This window comes from Corella eumyota, chromosome 6, assembly GCF_963082875.1.
Source record: "Corella eumyota chromosome 6, kaCorEumy4.1, whole genome shotgun sequence".
Lineage (NCBI taxonomy): Eukaryota > Metazoa > Chordata > Ascidiacea > Phlebobranchia > Corellidae > Corella > Corella eumyota.
In genome coordinates this window covers 8,358,734-8,368,914 of record NC_137495.1, presented here as the reverse complement: position 1 = coordinate 8,368,914, position 10,181 = coordinate 8,358,734, and the positions used below count along the sequence as shown (strand labels likewise).

The window sequence follows — 10,181 nt, the reverse complement described above, 5'->3', positions numbered from 1 at the left end:
ACCTTATGTATAAGTCATTTTTATCGAAATTTTTGAAAATTAATATATTTGATATAATTGCTAAGCGACACAAGTCATTTATTTTATTTTAAATATACACGGTTAATAATAAATGTGTTGGCTCACCAAATCACAATGCCTACGACCATACCACGTTGAGTACACCCCATCTCGTCCGATCTGGGAAGTTAAGCAACGTCGGGCCCGGTTAGTACTTGGATGGGTGACCGCCTGAGAATACCGGGTGTCGTAGGCGTTTTATAAGTTTTTTAGCATATTAAAAAGTACTTTATGTAGAAGTCATTTTTTATCAAAATTTTTGAAAATTAATATATTTGATATAACTGCTAAGCGACGCAAGTCATTTATTTTATTTTAAATATACACGGTTAATGATAAATGTGTTGGCTCACCACATCACATTGCCTACGACCATACCACGTTGAGTACACCCCATCTCGTCCGATCTGGGAAGTTAAGCAACGTCGGGCCCGGTTAGTACTTGGATGGGTGACCGCCTGGGAATACCGGGTGTCGTAGGCGTTTTATAAGTTTTTTAGCATATTAAAAAGTACTTTATGTAAAAGTCATTTTTTATCAAAATTTTTAAAAATTAATGCATTTGATATAATTGCTAAGCGACACAAGTCATTTATTTTATTTTAAATATACACGGTTAATAATAAATGTGTTGGCTCACCAAATCACATTGCCTACGACCATACCACGTTGAGTACACTCCATCTCGTCCGATCTGGGAAGTTAAGCAACGTCGGGCCCGGTTAGTACTTGGATGGGTGACCGCCTGGGAATACCGGGTGTCGTAGGCAATTTATAAGTTTTTTAGCATATTAGAAAGTACTTTATGTAGAAGTCATTTTTAATCAAAATTTTTGAAAACTAATATATTTGATATAATTGCTAAGCGACGCAAGTCATTTATTTTATTTTAAATATACACGGGTAATGATAAATGTGTTGGCACATCACATTGCCTACGACCACACCACCTTGAGTACACCCCATCTCGTCCGATCTGGGAAGTTAAGCAACGTCGGGCCCGGTTAGTACTTGGATGGGTGACCGCCTGGGAATACCGGGTGTCGTAGATTTTATTTTAAATATACCTGGGTAATGTTAAATGTGTTGGCTCACCACATCACATTGCCTACGACCATACCACGTTGAATACACCCCATCTCGTCTGATCTGGGATGTTAAGCAACGTCGGGCCCGGTTAGTACTTGGATGGGTGACCGCCTGGGAATACCGGGTGTCGTAGTCGTTTTATAAGTTTTTTAGCATATTAAAAAGTACCTTATGTAGAAGTCATTTTTTATCAAAATTTTTGAAAATTAATATATTTGATATAATTGCTAAGCGACGCAAGTCATTTATTTTATTTTAAATATACACGGTTAATGATAAATGTGTTGGCTCACCACATCACATTGCCTACGACCATACCACGTTGAATACACCCCATCTCGTCCGATCTGGGAAGTTAAGCAATGTCGGGCCCGGTTAGTACTTGGATGGGTGACCGCCTGGGAATACCGGGTGTCGTAGGCATTTTATAAGTTTTTTAGCATATTAGAAAATACCTTATGTATAAGTCATTTTTATCGAAATTTTTGAAAATTAATATATTTGATATAATTGCTAAGCGACACAAGTCATTTATTTTATTTTAAATATACACGGTTAATAATAAATGTGTTGGCTCACCAAATCACAATGCCTACGACCATACCACGTTGAGTACACCCCATCTCGTCCGATCTGGGAAGTTAAGCAACGTCGGGCCCGGTTAGTACTTGGATGGGTGACCGCCTGGGAATACCGGGTGTCGTAGGCGTTTTATAAGTTTTTTAGCATATTAAAAAGTACTTTATGTAGAAGTCATTTTTTATCAAAATTTTTGAAAATTAATATATTTGATATAACTGCTAAGCGACGCAAGTCATTTATTTTATTTTAAATATACACGGTTAATGATAAATGTGTTGGCTCACCACATCACATTGCCTACGACCATACCACGTTGAGTACACCCCATCTCGTCCGATCTGGGAAGTTAAGCAACGTCGGGCCCGGTTAGTACTTGGATGGGTGACCGCCTGGGAATACCGGGTGTCGTAGGAATTTTATAAGTTTTTTAGCATATTAAAAAGTACCTTATGTAGAAGTCATTTTTATCGAAATTTTTGAAAATTAATATATTTGATATAATTGCTAAGCGACACAAGTCATTTATTTTATTTTAAATATACACGGTTAATAATAAATGTGTTGGCTCACCAAATCACAATGCCTACGACCATACCACGTTGAGTACACCCCATCTCGTCCGATCTGGGAAGTTAAGCAACGTCGGGCCCGGTTAGTACTTGGATGGGTGACCGCCTGAGAATACCGGGTGTCGTAGGCGTTTTATAAGTTTTTTAGCATATTAAAAAGTACTTTATGTAGAAGTCATTTTTTATCAAAATTTTTGAAAATTAATATATTTGATATAACTGCTAAGCGACGCAAGTCATTTATTTTATTTTAAATATACACGGTTAATGATAAATGTGTTGGCTCACCACATCACATTGCCTACGACCATACCACGTTGAGTACACCCCATCTCGTCCGATCTGGGAAGTTAAGCAACGTCGGGCCCGGTTAGTACTTGGATGGGTGACCGCCTGGGAATACCGGGTGTCGTAGGCATTTTATAAGTTTTTTAGCATATTAGAAAGTACCTTATGTATAAGTCATTTTTATCGAAATTTTTGAAAATTAATATATTTGATATAATTGCTAAGCGACACAAGTCATTTATTTTATTTTAAATATACACGGTTAATAATAAATGTGTTGGCTCACCAAATCACAATGCCTACGACCATACCACGTTGAGTACACCCCATCTCGTCCGATCTGGGAAGTTAAGCAACGTCGGGCCCGGTTAGTACTTGGATGGGTGACCGCCTGAGAATACCGGGTGTCGTAGGCGTTTTATAAGTTTTTTAGCATATTAAAAAGTACTTTATGTAGAAGTCATTTTTTATCAAAATTTTTGAAAATTAATATATTTGATATAACTGCTAAGCGACGCAAGTCATTTATTTTATTTTAAATATACACGGTTAATGATAAATGTGTTGGCTCACCACATCACATTGCCTACGACCATACCACGTTGAGTACACCCCATCTCGTCCGATCTGGGAAGTTAAGCAACGTCGGGCCCGGTTAGTACTTGGATGGGTGACCGCCTGGGAATACCGGGTGTCGTAGGCGTTTTATAAGTTTTTTAGCATATTAAAAAGTACTTTATGTAGAAGTCATTTTTTATCGAAATTTTTGAAAATGAATATATTTAGATATAATTGCCAAGCGACGCAAGACATATATTTTATTTTAAATATACATGGTTAATGTTAAATATGTTGGCTCACCACATCACATTGCCTACGACTATACCACGTTGAATACACCCCATCTCGTCCGATCTGGGAAGTTAAGCAACGTCGGGCCCGGTTAGTACTTGGATGGGTGACCGCCTGGGAATACCGGGTGTCGTAGGCATTTTATAAGTTTTTTAGCATATTAGAAAGTACCTTATGTATAAGTCATTTTTATCGAAATTTTTGAAAATTAATATATTTGATATAATTGCTAAGCGACACAAGTCATTTATTTTATTTTAAATATACACGGTTAATAATAAATGTGTTGGCTCACCAAATCACAATGCCTACGACCATACCACGTTGAGTACACCCCATCTCGTCCGATCTGGGAAGTTAAGCAACGTCGGGCCCGGTTAGTACTTGGATGGGTGACCGCCTGAGAATACCGGGTGTCGTAGGCGTTTTATAAGTTTTTTAGCATATTAAAAAGTACTTTATGTAGAAGTCATTTTTTATCAAAATTTTTGAAAATTAATATATTTGATATAACTGCTAAGCGACGCAAGTCATTTATTTTATTTTAAATATACACGGTTAATGATAAATGTGTTGGCTCACCACATCACATTGCCTACGACCATACCACGTTGAGTACACCCCATCTCGTCCGATCTGGGAAGTTAAGCAACGTCGGGCCCGGTTAGTACTTGGATGGGTGACCGCCTGGGAATACCGGGTGTCGTAGGCGTTTTATAAGTTTTTTAGCATATTAAAAAGTACTTTATGTAAAAGTCATTTTTTATCAAAATTTTTAAAAATTAATGCATTTGATATAATTGCTAAGCGACACAAGTCATTTATTTTATTTTAAATATACACGGTTAATAATAAATGTGTTGGCTCACCAAATCACATTGCCTACGACCATACCACGTTGAGTACACTCCATCTCGTCCGATCTGGGAAGTTAAGCAACGTCGGGCCCGGTTAGTACTTGGATGGGTGACCGCCTGGGAATACCGGGTGTCGTAGGCAATTTATAAGTTTTTTAGCATATTAGAAAGTACTTTATGTAGAAGTCATTTTTAATCAAAATTTTTGAAAACTAATATATTTGATATAATTGCTAAGCGACGCAAGTCATTTATTTTATTTTAAATATACACGGGTAATGATAAATGTGTTGGCACATCACATTGCCTACGACCACACCACCTTGAGTACACCCCATCTCGTCCGATCTGGGAAGTTAAGCAACGTCGGGCCCGGTTAGTACTTGGATGGGTGACCGCCTGGGAATACCGGGTGTCGTAGATTTTATTTTAAATATACCTGGGTAATGTTAAATGTGTTGGCTCACCACATCACATTGCCTACGACCATACCACGTTGAATACACCCCATCTCGTCTGATCTGGGATGTTAAGCAACGTCGGGCCCGGTTAGTACTTGGATGGGTGACCGCCTGGGAATACCGGGTGTCGTAGGCGTTTTATAAGTTTTTTAGCATATTAAAAAGTACCTTATGTGGAAGTCATTTTTTATCAAAATTTTTGAAAATTAATATATTTGATATAATTGCTAAGCGACGCAAGTCATTTATTTTATTTTAAATATACACGGTTAATGATAAATGTGTTGGCTCACCACATCACATTGCCTACGACCATACCACGTTGAATACACCCCATCTCGTCCGATCTGGGAAGTTAAGCAATGTCGGGCCCGGTTAGTACTTGGATGGGTGACCGCCTGGGAATACCGGGTGTCGTAGGCATTTTATAAGTTTTTTAGCATATTAGAAAATACCTTATGTATAAGTCATTTTTATCGAAATTTTTGAAAATTAATATATTTGATATAATTGCTAAGCGACACAAGTCATTTATTTTATTTTAAATATACACGGTTAATAATAAATGTGTTGGCTCACCAAATCACAATGCCTACGACCATACCACGTTGAGTACACCCCATCTCGTCCGATCTGGGAAGTTAAGCAACGTCGGGCCCGGTTAGTACTTGGATGGGTGACCGCCTGGGAATACCGGGTGTCGTAGGCGTTTTATAAGTTTTTTAGCATATTAAAAAGTACTTTATGTAGAAGTCATTTTTTATCAAAATTTTTGAAAATAAATATATTTGATATAACTGCTAAGCGACGCAAGTCATTTATTTTATTTTAAATATACACGGTTAATGATAAATGTGTTGGCTCACCACATCACATTGCCTACGACCATACCACGTTGAGTACACCCCATCTCGTCCGATCTGGGAAGTTAAGCAACGTCGGGCCCGGTTAGTACTTGGATGGGTGACCGCCTGGGAATACCGGGTGTCGTAGGCGTTTTATAAGTTTTTTAGCATATTAAAAAGTACCTTATGTAGAAGTCATTTTTTATCAAAATTTTTGAAAATTAATATATTTGATATAACTGCTAAGCGACGCAAGTCATTTATTTTATTTTAAATATACACGGGTAATGATAAATGTGTTGGCTCACCACATCACATTGCCTACGACCATACTACGTTGAATACACCCCATCTCGTCCGATCTGGGAAGTTAAGCAACGTCGGGCCCGGTTAGTACTTGGATGGGTGACCGCCTGGGAATACCGGGTGTCGTAGATTTTATTTTAAATATACCTGGGTAATGTTAAATGTGTTGGCTCACCACATCACATTGCCTACGACTATACCACGTTGAATACACCCCATCTCGTCCGATCTGTAAAGTTAAGCAACGTCGGCCCCGGTTAGTACTTGGTTGGATGACCGCCTGGGTATACCGGGTGTCGTAGGCATTTTTTAAGTTTTTTAGCATATTAGAAAGTACCTTATGTATAAGTCATTTTTATCGAAATTTTTAAAAATTAATATATTTGATATAAATGCTAAGCGACGCAAGTCATTTATTTTATTTTAAATATACACGGGTAATGTTAAATGTGTTGGCACATCACATTGCCTACGATCATACCACGTTGAATACACCCCATCTCGTCCGATCTGGGAAGTTAAACAACGTCGGGCCCGGTTAGTACTTGGATGGGTGACCGCCTGGGAATACCGGGTGTCGTAGGCATTTTATAAGTTTTTTAGCATATTACAAAGTACTTTATGTATAAGTCATTTTTATCGAAATTTTTGAAAATGAATATATTTAGATATAATTGCCAAGCGACGCAAGACATATATTTTATTTTAAATATACATGGTTAATGTTAAATATGTTGGCTCACCACATCACATTGCCTACGACTATACCACGTTGAATACACCCCATCTCGTCCGATCTGGGAAGTTAAGCAACGTCGGGCCCGGTTAGTACTTGGATGGGTGACCGCCTGGGAATACCGGGTGTCGTAGGCGTTTTATAAGTTTTTTAGCATATTAAAAAGTACTTTATGTAGAAGTCATTTTTTATCAAAATTTTTGAAAATTAATATATTTGATATAACTGCTAAGCGACGGAAGTCATTTATTTTATTTTAAATATACACGGTTAATGATAAATGTGTTGGCTCACCACATCACATTGCCTACGACCATACCACGTTGAGTACACCCCATCTCGTCCGATCTGGGAAGTTAAGCAACGTCGGGCCCGGTTAGTACTTGGATGGGTGACCGCCTGGGAATACCGGGTGTCGTAGGCGTTTTATAAGTTTTTTAGCATATTAAAAAGTACCTTATGTAGAAGTCATTTTTTATCAAAATTTTTGAAAATTAATATATTTGATATAACTGCTAAGCGACGCAAGTCATTTATTTTATTTTAAATATACACGGGTAATGATAAATGTGTTGGCTCACCACATCACATTGCCTACGACCATACTACGTTGAATACACCCCATCTCGTCCGATCTGGGAAGTTAAGCAACGTCGGGCCCGGTTAGTACTTGGATGGGTGACCGCCTGGGAATACCGGGTGTCGTAGATTTTATTTTAAATATACCTGGGTAATGTTAAATGTGTTGGCTCACCACATCACATTGCCTACGACTATACCACGTTGAATACACCCCATCTCGTCCGATCTGGAAAGTTAAGCAACGTCGGCCCCGGTTAGTACTTGGATGGATGACCGCCTGGGTATACCGGGTGTCGTAGGCGTTTTATAAGTTTTTTAGCATATTAAAAAGTACTTTATGTAAAAGTCATTTTTTATCAAAATTTTTGAAAATTAATATATTTGATATAACTGCTAAGCGACGGAAGTCATTTATTTTATTTTAAATATACACGGTTAATGATAAATGTGTTGGCTCACCACATCACATTGCCTACGACCATACCACGTTGAGTACACCCCATCTCGTCCGATCTGGGAAGTTAAGCAACGTCGGGCCCGGTTAGTACTTGGATGGGTGACCGCCTGGGAATACCGGGTGTCGTAGGCGTTTTATAAGTTTTTTAGCATATTAAAAAGTACCTTATGTAGAAGTCATTTTTTATCAAAATTTTTGAAAATTAATATATTTGATATAACTGCTAAGCGACGCAAGTCATTTATTTTATTTTAAATATACACGGGTAATTATAAATGTGTTGGCTCACCACATCACATTGCCTACGACCATACTACGTTGAATACACCCCATCTCGTCCGATCTGGGAAGTTAAGCAACGTCGGGCCCGGTTAGTACTTGGATGGGTGACCGCCTGGGAATACCGGGTGTCGTAGATTTTATTTTAAATATACCTGGGTAATGTTAAATGTGTTGGCTCACCACATCACATTGCCTACGACCATACCACGTTGAGTACACCCCATCTCGTCCGATCTGGAAAGTTAAGCAACGTCGGCCCCGGTTAGTACTTGGATGGATGACCGCCTGGGTATACCGGGTGTCGTAGGCGTTTTATAAGTTTTTTAGCATATTAAAAAGTACTTTATGTAAAAGTCATTTTTTATCAAAATTTTTAAAAATTAATGCATTTGATATAATTGCTAAGCGACACAAGTCATTTATTTTATTTTAAATATACACGGTTAATAATAAATGTGTTGGCTCACCAAATCACATTGCCTACGACCATACCACGTTGAGTACACTCCATCTCGTCCGATCTGGGAAGTTAAGCAACGTCGGGCCCGGTTAGTACTTGGATGGGTGACCGCCTGGGAATACCGGGTGTCGTAGGCAATTTATAAGTTTTTTAGCATATTAGAAAGTACTTTATGTAGAAGTCATTTTTAATCAAAATTTTTGAAAACTAATATATTTGATATAATTGCTAAGCGACGCAAGTCATTTATTTTATTTTAAATATACACGGGTAATGATAAATGTGTTGGCACATCACATTGCCTACGACCACACCACCTTGAGTACACCCCATCTCGTCCGATCTGGGAAGTTAAGCAACGTCGGGCCCGGTTAGTACTTGGATGGGTGACCGCCTGGGAATACCGGGTGTCGTAGATTTTATTTTAAATATACCTGGGTAATGTTAAATGTGTTGGCTCACCACATCACATTGCCTACGACCATACCACGTTGAATACACCCCATCTCGTCTGATCTGGGATGTTAAGCAACGTCGGGCCCGGTTAGTACTTGGATGGGTGACCGCCTGGGAATACCGGGTGTCGTAGGTGTTTTATAAGTTTTTTAGCATATTAAAAAGTACCTTATGTAGAAGTCATTTTTTATCAAAATTTTTGAAAATTAATATATTTGATATAATTGCTAAGCGACGCAAGTCATTTATTTTATTTTAAATATACACGGTTAATGATAAATGTGTTGGCTCACCACATCACATTGCCTACGACCATACCACGTTGAATACACCCCATCTCGTCCGATCTGGGAAGTTAAGCAATGTCGGGCCCGGTTAGTACTTGGATGGGTGACCGCCTGGGAATACCGGGTGTCGTAGGCATTTTATAAGTTTTTTAGCATATTAGAAAATACCTTATGTATAAGTCATTTTTATCGAAATTTTTGAAAATTAATATATTTGATATAATTGCTAAGCGACACAAGTCATTTATTTTATTTTAAATATACACGGTTAATAATAAATGTGTTGGCTCACCAAATCACAATGCCTACGACCATACCACGTTGAGTACACCCCATCTCGTCCGATCTGGGAAGTTAAGCAACGTCGGGCCCGGTTAGTACTTGGATGGGTGACCGCCTGGGAATACCGGGTGTCGTAGGCGTTTTATAAGTTTTTTAGCATATTAAAAAGTACTTTATGTAGAAGTCATTTTTTATCAAAATTTTTGAAAATTAATATATTTGATATAACTGCTAAGCGACGCAAGTCATTTATTTTATTTTAAATATACACGGTTAATGATAAATGTGTTGGCTCACCACATCACATTGCCTACGACCATACCACGTTGAGTACACCCCATCTCGTCCGATCTGGGAAGTTAAGCAACGTCGGGCCCGGTTAGTACTTGGATGGGTGACCGCCTGGGAATACCGGGTGTCGTAGGCGTTTTATAAGTTTTTTAGCATATTAAAAAGTACCTTATGTAGAAGTCATTTTTTATCAAAATTTTTGAAAATTAATATATTTGATATAACTGCTAAGCGACGCAAGTCATTTATTTTATTTTAAATATACACGGGTAATGATAAATGTGTTGGCTCACCACATCACATTGCCTACGACCATACTACGTTGAATACACCCCATCTCGTCCGATCTGGGAAGTTAAGCAACGTCGGGCCCGGTTAGTACTTGGATGGGTGACCGCCTGGGAATACCGGGTGTCGTAGATTTTATTTTAAATATACC

General features: G+C 38.3%; 37 non-coding genes and 1 pseudogene across 37 annotated transcripts; all 38 read left to right on the top strand.

Moving 5' to 3' along the window:
• Window positions 1-137: 137 nt before the first annotated feature.
• LOC145756225 (5S ribosomal RNA) lies at window positions 138-256 on the top strand. The gene has a single exon (XR_014284356.1). It is a non-coding gene; the product is annotated as a 5S ribosomal RNA (ribosomal RNA).
• A 168-nt stretch (window positions 257-424) lies between these two features.
• On the top strand, window positions 425-543 carry LOC145756112 (5S ribosomal RNA). The gene has a single exon (XR_014284251.1). It is a non-coding gene; the product is annotated as a 5S ribosomal RNA (ribosomal RNA).
• A 168-nt stretch (window positions 544-711) lies between these two features.
• LOC145756355 (5S ribosomal RNA) lies at window positions 712-830 on the top strand. The gene has a single exon (XR_014284480.1). It is a non-coding gene; the product is annotated as a 5S ribosomal RNA (ribosomal RNA).
• A 163-nt stretch (window positions 831-993) lies between these two features.
• Window positions 994-1,112, top strand: LOC145757087 (5S ribosomal RNA). Its single transcript, XR_014285172.1, has one exon. It is a non-coding gene; the product is annotated as a 5S ribosomal RNA (ribosomal RNA).
• Window positions 1,113-1,166: 54 nt separating this feature from the next.
• LOC145756679 (5S ribosomal RNA) lies at window positions 1,167-1,285 on the top strand. Its single transcript, XR_014284785.1, has one exon. It is a non-coding gene; the product is annotated as a 5S ribosomal RNA (ribosomal RNA).
• A 168-nt stretch (window positions 1,286-1,453) lies between these two features.
• LOC145757215 (5S ribosomal RNA) lies at window positions 1,454-1,572 on the top strand. The gene has a single exon (XR_014285271.1). It is a non-coding gene; the product is annotated as a 5S ribosomal RNA (ribosomal RNA).
• A 167-nt stretch (window positions 1,573-1,739) lies between these two features.
• LOC145756111 (5S ribosomal RNA) lies at window positions 1,740-1,858 on the top strand. Its single transcript, XR_014284250.1, has one exon. It is a non-coding gene; the product is annotated as a 5S ribosomal RNA (ribosomal RNA).
• A 168-nt stretch (window positions 1,859-2,026) lies between these two features.
• Window positions 2,027-2,145, top strand: LOC145756475 (5S ribosomal RNA). The gene has a single exon (XR_014284593.1). It is a non-coding gene; the product is annotated as a 5S ribosomal RNA (ribosomal RNA).
• A 167-nt stretch (window positions 2,146-2,312) lies between these two features.
• On the top strand, window positions 2,313-2,431 carry LOC145756224 (5S ribosomal RNA). The gene has a single exon (XR_014284355.1). It is a non-coding gene; the product is annotated as a 5S ribosomal RNA (ribosomal RNA).
• A 168-nt stretch (window positions 2,432-2,599) lies between these two features.
• LOC145758281 (5S ribosomal RNA) lies at window positions 2,600-2,718 on the top strand. Its single transcript, XR_014286253.1, has one exon. It is a non-coding gene; the product is annotated as a 5S ribosomal RNA (ribosomal RNA).
• Window positions 2,719-2,885: 167 nt separating this feature from the next.
• LOC145756222 (5S ribosomal RNA) lies at window positions 2,886-3,004 on the top strand. Its single transcript, XR_014284353.1, has one exon. It is a non-coding gene; the product is annotated as a 5S ribosomal RNA (ribosomal RNA).
• A 168-nt stretch (window positions 3,005-3,172) lies between these two features.
• On the top strand, window positions 3,173-3,291 carry LOC145756110 (5S ribosomal RNA). The gene has a single exon (XR_014284249.1). It is a non-coding gene; the product is annotated as a 5S ribosomal RNA (ribosomal RNA).
• A 169-nt stretch (window positions 3,292-3,460) lies between these two features.
• On the top strand, window positions 3,461-3,579 carry LOC145756745 (5S ribosomal RNA). The gene has a single exon (XR_014284848.1). It is a non-coding gene; the product is annotated as a 5S ribosomal RNA (ribosomal RNA).
• Window positions 3,580-3,746: 167 nt separating this feature from the next.
• Window positions 3,747-3,865, top strand: LOC145756221 (5S ribosomal RNA). Its single transcript, XR_014284352.1, has one exon. It is a non-coding gene; the product is annotated as a 5S ribosomal RNA (ribosomal RNA).
• A 168-nt stretch (window positions 3,866-4,033) lies between these two features.
• Window positions 4,034-4,152, top strand: LOC145756109 (5S ribosomal RNA). Its single transcript, XR_014284248.1, has one exon. It is a non-coding gene; the product is annotated as a 5S ribosomal RNA (ribosomal RNA).
• Window positions 4,153-4,320: 168 nt separating this feature from the next.
• LOC145756354 (5S ribosomal RNA) lies at window positions 4,321-4,439 on the top strand. Its single transcript, XR_014284479.1, has one exon. It is a non-coding gene; the product is annotated as a 5S ribosomal RNA (ribosomal RNA).
• A 163-nt stretch (window positions 4,440-4,602) lies between these two features.
• Window positions 4,603-4,721, top strand: LOC145757086 (5S ribosomal RNA). The gene has a single exon (XR_014285171.1). It is a non-coding gene; the product is annotated as a 5S ribosomal RNA (ribosomal RNA).
• Window positions 4,722-4,775: 54 nt separating this feature from the next.
• LOC145756408 (5S ribosomal RNA) lies at window positions 4,776-4,894 on the top strand. The gene has a single exon (XR_014284530.1). It is a non-coding gene; the product is annotated as a 5S ribosomal RNA (ribosomal RNA).
• Window positions 4,895-5,062: 168 nt separating this feature from the next.
• LOC145757099 (5S ribosomal RNA) lies at window positions 5,063-5,181 on the top strand. Its single transcript, XR_014285183.1, has one exon. It is a non-coding gene; the product is annotated as a 5S ribosomal RNA (ribosomal RNA).
• A 167-nt stretch (window positions 5,182-5,348) lies between these two features.
• LOC145756108 (5S ribosomal RNA) lies at window positions 5,349-5,467 on the top strand. The gene has a single exon (XR_014284247.1). It is a non-coding gene; the product is annotated as a 5S ribosomal RNA (ribosomal RNA).
• Window positions 5,468-5,635: 168 nt separating this feature from the next.
• Window positions 5,636-5,754, top strand: LOC145756107 (5S ribosomal RNA). The gene has a single exon (XR_014284246.1). It is a non-coding gene; the product is annotated as a 5S ribosomal RNA (ribosomal RNA).
• Window positions 5,755-5,922: 168 nt separating this feature from the next.
• Window positions 5,923-6,041, top strand: LOC145756648 (5S ribosomal RNA). The gene has a single exon (XR_014284756.1). It is a non-coding gene; the product is annotated as a 5S ribosomal RNA (ribosomal RNA).
• Window positions 6,042-6,095: 54 nt separating this feature from the next.
• On the top strand, window positions 6,096-6,214 carry LOC145757207 (5S ribosomal RNA; annotated as a pseudogene).
• Window positions 6,215-6,376: 162 nt separating this feature from the next.
• Window positions 6,377-6,495, top strand: LOC145758503 (5S ribosomal RNA). The gene has a single exon (XR_014286460.1). It is a non-coding gene; the product is annotated as a 5S ribosomal RNA (ribosomal RNA).
• A 168-nt stretch (window positions 6,496-6,663) lies between these two features.
• On the top strand, window positions 6,664-6,782 carry LOC145758491 (5S ribosomal RNA). Its single transcript, XR_014286449.1, has one exon. It is a non-coding gene; the product is annotated as a 5S ribosomal RNA (ribosomal RNA).
• Window positions 6,783-6,950: 168 nt separating this feature from the next.
• LOC145756106 (5S ribosomal RNA) lies at window positions 6,951-7,069 on the top strand. Its single transcript, XR_014284245.1, has one exon. It is a non-coding gene; the product is annotated as a 5S ribosomal RNA (ribosomal RNA).
• A 168-nt stretch (window positions 7,070-7,237) lies between these two features.
• Window positions 7,238-7,356, top strand: LOC145756647 (5S ribosomal RNA). Its single transcript, XR_014284755.1, has one exon. It is a non-coding gene; the product is annotated as a 5S ribosomal RNA (ribosomal RNA).
• A 54-nt stretch (window positions 7,357-7,410) lies between these two features.
• On the top strand, window positions 7,411-7,529 carry LOC145757175 (5S ribosomal RNA). Its single transcript, XR_014285254.1, has one exon. It is a non-coding gene; the product is annotated as a 5S ribosomal RNA (ribosomal RNA).
• Window positions 7,530-7,697: 168 nt separating this feature from the next.
• Window positions 7,698-7,816, top strand: LOC145756105 (5S ribosomal RNA). The gene has a single exon (XR_014284244.1). It is a non-coding gene; the product is annotated as a 5S ribosomal RNA (ribosomal RNA).
• Window positions 7,817-7,984: 168 nt separating this feature from the next.
• LOC145756645 (5S ribosomal RNA) lies at window positions 7,985-8,103 on the top strand. The gene has a single exon (XR_014284753.1). It is a non-coding gene; the product is annotated as a 5S ribosomal RNA (ribosomal RNA).
• A 54-nt stretch (window positions 8,104-8,157) lies between these two features.
• Window positions 8,158-8,276, top strand: LOC145757183 (5S ribosomal RNA). Its single transcript, XR_014285262.1, has one exon. It is a non-coding gene; the product is annotated as a 5S ribosomal RNA (ribosomal RNA).
• Window positions 8,277-8,444: 168 nt separating this feature from the next.
• On the top strand, window positions 8,445-8,563 carry LOC145756353 (5S ribosomal RNA). Its single transcript, XR_014284478.1, has one exon. It is a non-coding gene; the product is annotated as a 5S ribosomal RNA (ribosomal RNA).
• Window positions 8,564-8,726: 163 nt separating this feature from the next.
• LOC145757085 (5S ribosomal RNA) lies at window positions 8,727-8,845 on the top strand. The gene has a single exon (XR_014285170.1). It is a non-coding gene; the product is annotated as a 5S ribosomal RNA (ribosomal RNA).
• Window positions 8,846-8,899: 54 nt separating this feature from the next.
• LOC145756640 (5S ribosomal RNA) lies at window positions 8,900-9,018 on the top strand. The gene has a single exon (XR_014284748.1). It is a non-coding gene; the product is annotated as a 5S ribosomal RNA (ribosomal RNA).
• Window positions 9,019-9,186: 168 nt separating this feature from the next.
• LOC145756981 (5S ribosomal RNA) lies at window positions 9,187-9,305 on the top strand. The gene has a single exon (XR_014285072.1). It is a non-coding gene; the product is annotated as a 5S ribosomal RNA (ribosomal RNA).
• Window positions 9,306-9,472: 167 nt separating this feature from the next.
• LOC145756103 (5S ribosomal RNA) lies at window positions 9,473-9,591 on the top strand. Its single transcript, XR_014284242.1, has one exon. It is a non-coding gene; the product is annotated as a 5S ribosomal RNA (ribosomal RNA).
• Window positions 9,592-9,759: 168 nt separating this feature from the next.
• LOC145756102 (5S ribosomal RNA) lies at window positions 9,760-9,878 on the top strand. Its single transcript, XR_014284241.1, has one exon. It is a non-coding gene; the product is annotated as a 5S ribosomal RNA (ribosomal RNA).
• A 168-nt stretch (window positions 9,879-10,046) lies between these two features.
• LOC145756644 (5S ribosomal RNA) lies at window positions 10,047-10,165 on the top strand. The gene has a single exon (XR_014284752.1). It is a non-coding gene; the product is annotated as a 5S ribosomal RNA (ribosomal RNA).
• The last annotated feature ends 16 nt before the right edge of the window (window positions 10,166-10,181 follow it).